The sequence below is a fragment of the Anthonomus grandis genome, chromosome 7 (assembly GCF_022605725.1).
Source record: "Anthonomus grandis grandis chromosome 7, icAntGran1.3, whole genome shotgun sequence".
Classification (NCBI taxonomy): domain Eukaryota; kingdom Metazoa; phylum Arthropoda; class Insecta; order Coleoptera; family Curculionidae; genus Anthonomus; species Anthonomus grandis.
This window is the reverse complement of record NC_065552.1, coordinates 32,456,903-32,469,729: the sequence shown is the minus strand read 5'-3', so window position 1 is coordinate 32,469,729 and position 12,827 is coordinate 32,456,903. Positions and strand designations below refer to the sequence as shown.

Below are 12,827 nucleotides of genomic sequence, written 5' to 3'. Positions count from 1 at the left end.
AACAATTGATTGCTGAGACATTGGGTACTGTCAGCGACTAGGGTTTTCCAATGTCCAAAGCGGACGTACGGTAGAAGAATCTGTAAATAAGCAAGGTCGGGTTATTCCACATTGGAATAACAATGTTCCAGGTTTGGAATGTGTGGAATCCTTTGCAAAAAGAAAGGTGCTCAGTAATCGGCTAGTGACAAACATTAAAAGGCAGAGATCGGCAGTTGGACCTCTCCAGATTTTAGAGTTTTTTGAAAATATTCGTCATGTTTTGTACAAGTACAATGCGACCTTCACAAATTTATAATTATGACGAAATATCCAGAGCTAGAAAGGTGGTGGTACCACGCGGCAGAAAACGTGTAGAACGTGTTCGAGAGCACTCCTGAACATCAGTAATTGTAATGTTTTGTGGTACAGCGAAATATGTCTTAATACTACCTATGGTCGTGTACAAATCAAAAAATCTGTATGACAATTGGACCAAAGGGGGCCACAAGGCACAATTTACTATCACAGCGACTCAGGATTGTTTTTTCATGAATATTTTTGAAATGTGGTTTTTTAAAGTTCTCTTACCCAGTATAAATAAAAATAGAATCGAGAACAAAACTACTGTGGTACTAGGAGACAATCTTACATCTCGCTTTTCACCGGAGAAGTCATTAGGGTTGCGAAAGAGAGCCACATTTATTTTGCGGCGTTTCCAATTAACTCAACAAATTTTTTACAGCCTCTGGACGCATGGAGACGGGAATCAAGGCGCAAAGAAGTTATTCATAAAGAGCAATTTCCATTACTTTTGACCAGATTGTGGGATGCTATTACTGCAACCATAAAAAAGCAACCTTCAAAGTGCGTTTAGAGCTACTGGAATATTTCCATTTAACCTCGAAGTAGTTATAGTCAAACTGCCATCTAATCATATTTTATTCGTTTTTTTAACCCCAAAAGTATTTAAATTACAAAAAAAAATCATACTGCGATGTCAAAGTAACCCCGCGAAAAATAACGACATGTCAAAGAAGCCGCACATGCGGGATTACTTTGATACCAATTTGAAATATTTTTTTGGTAATTACATATTTTAAAAATTGAATATTTGGTAAATTTGTAGTCAAAGGATTAATTGTTCCTATCAGATAAAACGAATGTCTGATTATTAAATAATTTAAAAATTACACCAGAAAATTCCCTAAAACCATGTCAAAGTAACCTCGTTTTACGGTAGGTATTAAGTTTACCTACGCCCATGGATGACCACAAAACTTCCGGAAATTTACATTTTATTACTCTCTACCTATTTGAAATAAAGTATAGTCGCCAAAAATAGCGGACTGGCAACGTTCAGGCTGGTAAAACCTACATAAAACAGGGGCAGATTCAGAAATAAATTTTGAGGAGAATTCTCTAAAACTATGTCAAAATAACCCTGTTTTACGGTAGGTATTAAGTTTACCTACGCCGATGAATGATCACAAAACTTCCGGAAATTTACATTTTATTACTCTCTACCTATTTGAAGTACAGTATAGACTCGCCAAAAATAGCGAACTGGCAACGTTTAGACTGGTAAAACCTACATAAAACAGTGGCAGATTGAGAAATAAATTTTGAGGAGAATTCTCTAAAACTATGTCAAAGTGACCCTGTTTTACGATAGGTATTAAGTTTACCTACACTCATGGATGACCACAAAACTTCTGGAAAATTACATTTTATTACTCTCTACCTATTTGAAATAAAGTATAGTCGTCAAAAATAGCGGACTGGCAAAGTTCAGACTGGTAAAACCTACATAAAACAGGAGCAGATTCAGAAATAAATTTTGAGAAGAATTCTCTAAAACTATGTCAAAGTAACCCTGTTTTACGATAGGTTGTTATTATTAGGTTGTGGTTATTAGGTTGTTACGATAGTTTACCTACGCTCATGGATGACCACAAAACTTCCGAAAATTTACATTTTTTTACTCTCTACCTATTTGAAATAAAGTATAGTCGCCAAAAATAGCGGATTGGCAACGTTCAGACTGGTAAAACCTACATAAAACAGGGGCAGATTCAGAAAAAAAACAGAGGAGGATAGAGTTAATAAGTAATATAATGCTTTTTCTATCTCATCTGATTAATGCCTTAAATGAAAATATTACATTTTTAGAAGGAGAAGTGTCACTGGTTTACTTGATGCACTCCGTAAGCGTACCAATTAACCCATTAGTGCATGAACTTATAAAAATTGTTTTTTATGTATTTTTTCTGTATGAATTAGTTAAATGACTTAAATAAGATATAAAAAAAATACAAAAATCAAATATTAGTTTTTATTAGTGTGTTATGATCCGTCCCTCAAAAAGGACTCCATGCATAAAATACATAAAATTAATATTATTTAGTTTATATGGTAATTTTCGAAAGAATTTTTTGGATGAAGTCCACAGTCACATTTTACACATATAAAGTTACTTTTCTTCTTGCATACTTGGCACCTTCGATCAGATTCATTGTACCGAATTAAATGTCCTATATTATCAAATCTAGAGGCTCTATGAACTGGAAGCGTAGTTTTTCCTCTATTTGGTTTTTTACCATAGGACTGTAAAAAACTTAGGGCGATATACCTCCGAAATTCTAGCAAGGAGGCACAATTTGCATCATTTGGTCTTAGCTTTTTCATAAGTACCCAGCCATTTGAGATGCTTGCATCTAATAAATATGAAACTATTGGCCAATACCATTTTCGCTGTCGCATTCTTGTCCTATACAAAGGAATCAGCCCATCCATTTTATCAACTCCTCCCATGTGTTTATTGTATCCAGCTATAATTTTTGTTTTTTAGTTTTAGTTTCTGTACACCATCTAGATGTGGTAACAGTGTCATTACTTTCGAAGTTGGTACCCAATGTCACACCTTGTTGTCCTTTCATTGTACAAAAGTAACGTTATCACAAGAAACAAAACTGTGGCTTCCCCTTGGTTTTGATTTCCATGAAGCACTTTCAGGAAATGGACACTTTTCCGTTCGAATTTCTCTTACTGTTGCCGTTGCACAAATTTTGTTTTCCGAGAGATGGTTCAGTAAACTCAGGATTGTAAAATAATTATCAAAAAAATTTTATATCCCTGGTTAGAAGGCACTTCCGATTTATGTAGTAAGGACATAACCACGTCTCCACCAAGACCAAAAACTGTTTCTGCATCTGATTTGCCAGTGTAAATCTCAAAAGAAATCATTTTTGAAGCCGAATCTTATTGGATTGCCCTTGATGTACTGTTTGGCATAGTGTTGAGATGTTGATCCAAGCCTCCGTGTTTTTTGAAATTCTCATTCAGTGAGTTCAGTAGAGGGTGAATTTTGTAAAGCCGGTCACTGCGATTAATATTAGCATTATCGTTGAAATGGATGTGGCGAAGTAACACTTCAAATCTATTTAGTCGCATGCTATTTTTTTAAATGTTTAGTATATCTTCTGTTGGATTCCAAAACATCCTCTTGTTCGGATATTTTGCATAACCTGAAAGAAGCATTCCTCCAAGTAGTACATAGTACTCTTCTTTTGTGAAATTTAGCTCCTTATTTTTTTGTTGGCCGTATTTATTGGTTTTCTCAACAATTTTCGATGTGAGATCTTCATCGAAAAACAGTTTTAAAAAATCTGACGGATTTTTGGCTTCTTTTGCTTCTTGAGATGGCTCTCGTGGCACACAGTTTGTATTCATAGAAAAAATGGGGGATCTGCGTTCTATTCGTATAGCTTTCTACGTTTAGGGGTTGAAAAATTGCCTTGACTTATACTTGACCCAGGTTTAGAAAGCAGATCTTTTCTTCATCAAAATCATCTTGTTTATTAGGTGGGGCTTCATAGGTTTGACGAGATAAACCCTTAGACTTTGGAAATAGTTGGGCTAGAGGAACTAGATCTTCTTCGTCAAAATCATTTTGTTTTCTGGCTCTTCACAATTCTGCTGAAGTATTCCACGGCATAAGCGATTTACATTTCCGATATGTTCATCATCAGAGCTGTCGCTGTCTTCTTCTGTGTCTTCGCCTAGGTCATCAGGAATTCCAATGTAAACATCAAGATTTTGTTGAACTCACCGTCATTTTCTTCAAATAATGTCTGCAATTCATGCAGAGATAATCTGCAAAATACGAATTATACTGAGGATTGTCTATTTTGCATAGAGTCCCTTATAAGGGACAGAATAAATATTTATGTCTAAGAAAACAATAACACATTTTTGTTTTGCAGACAAAATTGTATGATGATTCTAACCTCAAACACAACATATTTACTGAATTTCTTTACACTGGTTTCAAAACCTATCGATATAAAAAATTAAAACTTACCCTCCATTTCGAGTAAAGTTCCCGATTTCTGCACATGAACTGATTTTACAACAAATAACGAACGTCTAGACAAATGCACGAGGTTATGAAAACATTAGAAGTGCGCATGTGCTTGAAACCAGTGGCGTCCCTTTTAAGGGAGTTTACGCACTAATGGGTTAAACATTTTTTCTATGAATAGAAAATTTATACAGGATGTTATAGGCATAATTTTATTTCCAAACTTGCTATCGATTTTGGAATGACAATTGGCTGTTCAACGCAACTGAAATCGACAAAGTGGACAACATTTAATATCAGATTCACATTATTGACATATCCAGGACTCTGGCACTCCGGCAGTCCCAACTTATGAGCCCGAATAATTTTCTTACCTTTATCAGAGGCATATGAATAGATACATTAAAATTTTGCATAAATACATGTTTCTAGTAGTCTAAGAATACAAAAAAAATATCGGATATTTTTAATAACTTTTTTTAAGTAAATCATGTCTTTTTTGACACAGTCTTGTCAGCCATACATTTAGTGTTTGTTAGCAATTCTGCGTTTAGACCCAAATTTCAAAAAGATTTAAGAAATATACTCAATAATTATCATAGAAACATGCACTAGAGCAGGATGCCCAAAAAAACAGCACCAACGTTCCCCGTCGGAAAATCGGCTTTTCATCACTTGGTCTGGGTAATGGTGTAGTAAGTAACTATAGTGCTACTACGTGAAAGTATTGTAGAGGAATAACCGTGATCCCATTTAAAAGAATTCACATTATAATAGTCTTTCCTTGATATATAACTTCCGATTAAACAACGTACGCATATCAAGAAAGGGATCACCTTCTTCGACTCTCCAGATTTCGTATGCAATAAGAAATTAACTTGATGCCTCAACTATACCATTTTTTTATTCAGGAAATTTCCACTCCTATAATTATTTTCAAGTTTTGGAAAAAAACACAACGATAAAACAAGTCAACAACCAAACGAGAAAGGCAGGCAAAGTAAATGACCTCCAAGAAACCGTTTTTTAAGCGTTGATGATGATCATGATCTGCCTGCCTATGCTAGTTGGAAGAAATACGTCAAGCGAACAAGTTGTTCATCAACGTTTCTGTAGCGAGGAAAAATGTCAAGATAAGAACTGGTTCGATCCAATTAGATGAGAAATTTATTGATTAACGGCTCAGGCTTGTAATATTGATTCGACAAAGTTATTTAATGTCCCTAATTCCGACACACCGCTTATAGTAGTAAGTTCTGTGAATCAAAATTCTGTTTGTTATTTTTTTCTAATTACGTACCAGTAGCAGCCTTATTTACTTTCAAGTTTAAGTAAATATTTAAGGTACTTAGTGAAAAAAAAGCCCAAACGAAACATTTTACCTGTATGTATAGCGGGTATTCTATTGAAAATTATCATGTAAATACTACGGTACTGCAGATAGTACTTTCTACAACAATAACAGATATAGTCGGCACGCTTTACCCTAACACATAAATAATAAAAGTTCCCCGGTTAAGAAAGCAGCGGCTCTTAAACAATTTTTTAATTTATATTTTGATAAGATTTTTTTTATTTGAGGGGTATTGATATTAATTTCTATGGGTATAAGTATTAATATTTGATTTTCTACTAAAATAATAAAAAAAAGACTTATTATATTTAAAAAAAAGTTAAAAAATGTAAACAAAGGAGCAAAAATATAAAAATTATAACATTAAAGGAAGTTTAGTCTGAAATTAAATAAATTGAGTTAATTTTAGTCTAATTTGAAGATATGTCAGTGTCGGAATAATTATACTCTATTTCAGAAGTGTATAGAGCAATAAACTGGGGAATTCCGTTCTGTTTGGCTACATTTCGTGGTAGTTCATAGGCGCAGGTACTTATAATATTTATGAATTTAATTTTCACGGATTAAATGCCTTTATTTTGAAAGAGATTAAATACTAAATAAATACTTTTAATCCTTTTGTATAGGTACCTATCTTTTAACGCTTTGTAACATGCAAAAATGGGGTCAGGTAATATATACAGACTATAAATACTTTTAAATCATATTTTAAACGTTAGTAGTCACTGCTACGCTGTAGTGTAATCACAATATTATTATCCCAATATTTAAAAAATGGAGGTATTCAGTCCAACGAAAAGATGTACTAAAAATTCTCCACTATCGCTGAGTGAAAAAGTTATTATTTTAAATGTACATGATTGCATAAAACACGATTACCCTAGTTTTACTGTGCAAGAAATTGTTGAAAAATGTTCTCGAATGAATGGAATTGGAAAGTCCACCATTTTCAAATTGTTGCGGGAAAGAAAAGTAGCAGGTCAAGTGGAATCTCCCAAGCAAAAGCCAGGACGACCTACAAAAGTCCTTGATGAAAATGCTAAATGTATAATTCGAAGAAAAGTTCACTCTTTTTATTTTAAAAAGGAAATACCCACCCTAGACAAAATTTTAATGGAGCTTGGCCGAGATGACAGTATTCCGTTGATAAGTAGAAAACTTTTATGGAAAACTTTAAAAAATATGGATTTTGCCTGGGAAAAGCATAACCGCAAAGCACTTTTACTGGAGAGCGACGAAATTGTTTGTTGGAGACGACAATACTTGAGAAGTATCAAGCAGTACCGCAGGGAGCAAAAGAAAGTTTTTTATCTTGATGAGACGTGGATTCACGAAGGTTATATAGTCCAAAAAATGTGGCAAGACAAAAATATAACCAGTGCTCGCCAAGCTTTCATAGAAGGCCTGTCTACGGGTATTAAAGTACCTTCGGGAAAAGGAAAAAGACTTATAATCACACATATTGGAAGCGAAGAGGGATTTTTAAAAGAAGGTCTGCTAACCTTTGAGTCGACTCGCACAGGAGATTACCATGAAGACATGAACTCAGACGTTTTCAAGGAATATTTTGGTGAAATGATAAAATTTCTTCCGGCTAATTCGGTGGTGGTTATGGATAACGTAAGCTATTATTCACGGCGAATAGAGAAGACGCCAACTTCAAGTTGGAGAAAGCAAGAAATTATCGATTGGCTGACTGCAAAAGGTATTGCGTTTGAAGCAAATTTGATAAAAAAAAAACTGCTGGCAATAGCAAACTTACACAAAACTCGTTTCATGAAATACGCCGTGGAAGATATAGCCGAAAAATATAATATAACTGTACTGCGCTTACCGCCATATCATTGCGAACTAAATCCTATAGAACTGATATGGGCGCAGGTAAAAGGATTTGTAGCAAGACAAAACACGACTTTTAAAATGAAAGATGTTAAGCTACTGTTTGATCAAGCCATTACGGAAGCGACACCAGAGAAATGGCGAAAAGCAGTCCAGCATGTAATTAAGCAAGAGGACAAAATGTGGGATCTTGAGAACCTCATTGATCAGACAGTCGATCCTTTAATTATAATGTCAAGAGGTGATGACAGTTCGTCAGATGACGAAAAAGACTACAATCTATTATAATTTAAAATTGTTATACACTGTTCAAAAAGTGCCAGATCCAAAAGTGACATTTTCAATTGTTTTACATATTATGTTCAATAAATTTGTGAAAAAAATATATTATTCCATTTAAACAAAAGTAACTTTCTAAAATAAAATAGCATTTAAGTACATTAATTATAAGGTAAAAAACAAGTCCCAGTTGCACGCCTTTGGCGAACCGTTTTCAATGTTTATTAGTGGGTAACAATGGGCAAAACTCATAAATTGACCCAAAACCGGGTGGCACTACCTGCAATCAACGAAACGAAAGAATTTTACATTGAAACTAATACCCAACTAAGGTAGTGGCATAAAATATTGGTGGATCACCAGGTACCACTTTTGCATACCTAATGAGGTTTTATTGCTCTACACACTTCTGAAATAGAGTATAGATTCATTGCTACTTGAATAGTCGCCTGGGCGTATAATTTAGGGGTCGTACCTCGTCTATCACTTGCTCGGTTTGATAGTTTTCAGCTATAATTTTTTCTGTGTGATTTATAGATTTTCTCCATGTTTCTTCCTTTATTTGATGTAAGAATTCTTTCCATAAATTAAGGACACTGGCTTCATCGGTTGTGTTGGAAGCGTGCTTATCACAATTTATTGCTAATCAACTCAATTGGATTCTATTGGCAGTGGTAAGGCGGTAATTCTATACTCTATTTCAGAAGTGTGTAGAGCAATAAAACCTCATTAGGTATGCAAAAGTGGTACCTGGTGATCCACCAATATTTTATGCCACTACCTTAGTTGGGTATTAGTTTCAATGTAAAATTCTTTCTTTTCGTTGATTGCAGGTAGTGCCACCCGGTTTTGGGTCAATTTATGAGTTTTGCCCATTGTTACCCACTGATAAACATTGAAAACGGTTCGCCAAAGGCGTGCAACTGGGACTTGTCTTTTACCTTATAATTAATGTACTTAAATGCTATTTTATTTTAGAAAGTTACTTTTGTTTAAATGGAATAATATATTTTTTTCACAAATTTATTGAACATAATATGTAGAGTAAAACAGTTGAAAATGTCACTTTTGAATCTGGCACTTTTTGAACAGTGTATAACAATTTTAAATTGTAATAGATTGTAGTCTTCTTCGTCATCTGACGAACTGTCATCACCTCTTGACATTATAATTAAAGGATCGACTGTCTAATCGATGAGGTTGTCAAGATCCCACATTTTGTCCTCTTGCTTAATTACATGCTGGACTGCTTTTCGCCAATTCTCTGGTGTCGCTCCGTAATGGCTTGATCAAACAGTAGCTTAACATCTTTAATTTTAAAAGTCGTGTTTTGTCTTGCTACAAATCCTTTTACCTGCGCCCATATCAGTTCTATAGGATTTAGTTCGCAATGATATGGCGGTAAGCGCAGTACAGTTATATTATATTTTTCGGCTATATCTTCCACGGCGTATTTCATGAAACGGAATTCTCTATTCGCCGTGAATGATAGCTTGCGTTATCCATAACCACCACCGAATTAGCCGGAAGAAATTTTATCATTTCACCAAAATAGTCCTCGAAAACGTCTGAGTTCATGTCTTCATGATAATCTCCTGTGCGAGTCGACTCAAAGGTTAGCAGACCTTCTTTTAAAAATCCCTCTTCGCTTCCAATATGTGTGATTATAAGTCTTTTTCCTTTTCCCGAAGGTACTTTAATACCCGTAGACAGGCCTTCTATGAAAGCTTGGCGAGCACTGGTTATATTTTTGTCTTGCCACATTTTTTGGACTATATAACCTTCGTTAATCCACGTCTCATCAAGATAAAAAACTTTCTTTTGCTCCCTGCGGTACTGCTTGATACTTCTCAAGTATTGTCGTCTCCAACAAACAATTTCGTCGCTCTCCAGTAAAAGTGCTTTGCGGTTATGCTTTTCCCAGGCAAAATCCATATTTTTTAAAGTTTTCCATAAAAGTTTTCTACTTATCAACGGAATACTGTCATCTCGGCCAAGCTCCATTAAAATTTTGTCTAGGGTGGGTATTTCCTTTTTAAAATAAGAAGAGTGAACTTTTCTTCGAATTATACATTTAGCATTTTCATCAAGAACTTTTGTAGGTCGTCCTGGCTTTTGCTTGGGAGATTCCACTTGACCTGCTACTTTTCTTTCCCGCAACAATTTGAAAATAGTGGACTTTCCAATTCCACTCATTCGAGAACATTTTTCAACAATTTCTTGCACAGTAAAACTAGGGTAATCGTGTTTTATGCAATCATGTACATTTAAAATAATAACTTTTTCACTCAGCGATAGTGGAGAATTTTTAGTACATCTTTTCGTTGGACTGAATACCTCCATTTTTTAAATATTGGGATAATAATATTGTGATTACACTACAGCGTAGCAGTGACTATTAACGTTTAAAATATGATTTAGAAGTATTTATAGTCTATATATATTACCTGACCCCATTTTTGCATGTTACAAAGCGTTAAAAGATAGGTACCTATACAAAAGGATTAAAAGTATTTATTTAGTATTTAATTTCTTTCAAAATAAAGGCATTTAATCCGTGAAAATTAAATTCAAAAATATTATAAGTACCTGCGCCTATGAACTACCACGAAATGTAGCCAAACAGAATGGAATTTCCCAGTTTATTGCTCTATACACTTCTGAAATAGAGTATATCTCTTTTTTACATTATTAAATCATAATAAATATTAGGTTACACTAATAAATAATAATAATAAAACAAATTATTTAAATATAAAAAAGCATTTCCTTTAAAAGAAATATTAGTACCCCTTAAAATAATACAATATTACATTAAAAACCAAAAATGTTTTTAAACCGCTGGCAACAGTCGTCCAAACCGGTACTCAATATAAATAGTGAATAATGCGGCTATAAAAGGAATTCATTGTTTAACCGGTCCACTTATACCCCGAGATAATCCGTTATGTGTAGGGTAAAACGAGCCGACTATATCTAAAGATTTTTTCTGGGGCTGGGTTGGATGTCCTTGAACGACTGGGTACTCGTTACGAAAGATGTTTTAACGCTCGAATGTGTTTTAAAAAGGGCATTAATAAAGTTTGAATTTTTTTCAGCATTTATTAGTGTGATGAAGGTGGATTCAAATTTTTTTGCAATTTCTCTATATGCTTTTTTTAGAATTTGTATGCTAGATTGTTTTGAAGTATTAGCATAACGTAATGAACCTGGGAACAATTTTTTTTTAAATGTTTGTAAAATTATTAATTAGTTATTGATTTTCTAAATCTTAAAATTTGAGTTTTGAGCACTCTCATGTAGAACTAATTACCAAAAATATAAATAGGTTAATATTATATCTACCAAAATATCAGAAAGTCATCTAAATATTATCCATGTGTCATTTATAAATTGGGAGTATTAATTCCTAAGGTTAGCTAGCTTTGGATCGGGAGTTATTAATATCTTCCTTACATATCGCTTTAAGAGAATCTTCTAGCTGACCCATAGGCAATTTGAAAATAACTAATTATTTCACAGCCATGAATTTTGTGGACAGAACCCTGACCTATTCATATAACTCTAAATATATCTTTGTGGTATTACAAGAAAAAAGATGTTAGAAGATGGTGTATTCTTAAAATTAGTCAAAAATGTTTGAGTCAATTAGGATCAATATCTGTGATCATTCAATGTTGCTCCTTGCACAAAATCTTTGCTTCTGCCCAATGTATGTTTTGGGCATTGGACCAACATGCCAAATTTTCTGGATATTCTCCTGATTTTCTCCGAAGTTCCCTTGATGTGCGGAATCGTTAGAAATCCTGTAGGGTCCTCCAGTTGCTCTTTCCTTCTTATTTCTGCTGCTTTTCTAATAGTTGTCCTTATAAGTTTGCTTGGATAATCATTCTGCTGTAAGTCTTTGGTGATGTTTTCTATTTCCCTATTGAGGTCAATATCGCTGTTTAAGCAGTGCTATTATACTTTAAGAGAGAAACGATTTTCTTCTTACAGCAACTTCTGCATTAAAAAATCAAATGTTTTTGGCTGTTTATGAAGGGATTTTCAATATTTCTTCAAAAAATTTCAAAAATTTTAAATTTTCAGAGTTTTACTCCTGGGACCTCAGATATTCACCATTCTTTAAAAAACAAATGATTTCCTTCTTACAGGCACTCCTGTAATAAAAATTTTAATATATCGGCTTTTGTCGAGAGGATTTTCAAAATTCCTTCGGGAGATTTGAAAATCCTTTAAATTTTGAAATTTAGAAAAATCTTCAAAGAATCCCAATTTTTACTCCTGAGCCCTCAGATATTTACTATTTTTCAAGAAAGGAATTATTTTCTTTTTATAGGCACTTCGGTAATAAAAAATCCAATATTTTGGCTTCTTTTGATTGGATTTTCAAAATTCCTTCGAGAAAGGAAAAGAAATCTAGGAAAAATCTTATTAAATCCCAAAAATCAAAAATATTCTTTAAGAGAGAAATAATTTGTTTCTTACAGGAACTCCTGTAATTACAAATAAAATATTTTAGCTTTTTTTGAGAGGATTTTCAATTTTTTTTTGGAAAAATTTTCAATAAATCCCAAAAATCTAAAAATTTCCATATTTTTCCTCCTAGGACCTCAGGGCCCTGTAACACAACCACTACAAGTTATACAATTGTAAAAATATTTTCTACACTTGTAATTTTTCCGTAACAGAGCAATCTTGTAATTACCTGTGCGGTTCTAGTAATTACGGAAGATTTTTTACATATGTAGACGTATTCTGTAACACAACTTCAGCACTTGTATATTTGTGTTAAAGTATTTCCCACAATTGTAAATAATGTTCTACCCATTTATATCAGTGGGTAAATTCGGTAAACGCAGTATTTTAATATTAACTTTTTCACTGTGAACATTAGTTTTCGTTCTCGGTATGTGGTCAAGTGACTCGGAAAGTGACAATGAAGGTGCCCCCCACAGGGAATACCGATTTAACATAAGAACAGACTTAAATTTTCTTAGCGATGGCGAGTTC

The 12,827-nt window shown here is 33.7% G+C and overlaps 1 protein-coding gene across 1 annotated transcript in view; it reads left to right on the top strand.

Moving 5' to 3' along the window:
* The window catches only part of LOC126738201 (uncharacterized), a 265,812-nt gene that overhangs the window by 105,590 nt on the left and 147,395 nt on the right, over window positions 1–12,827 (top strand). The window lies entirely within an intron of this gene.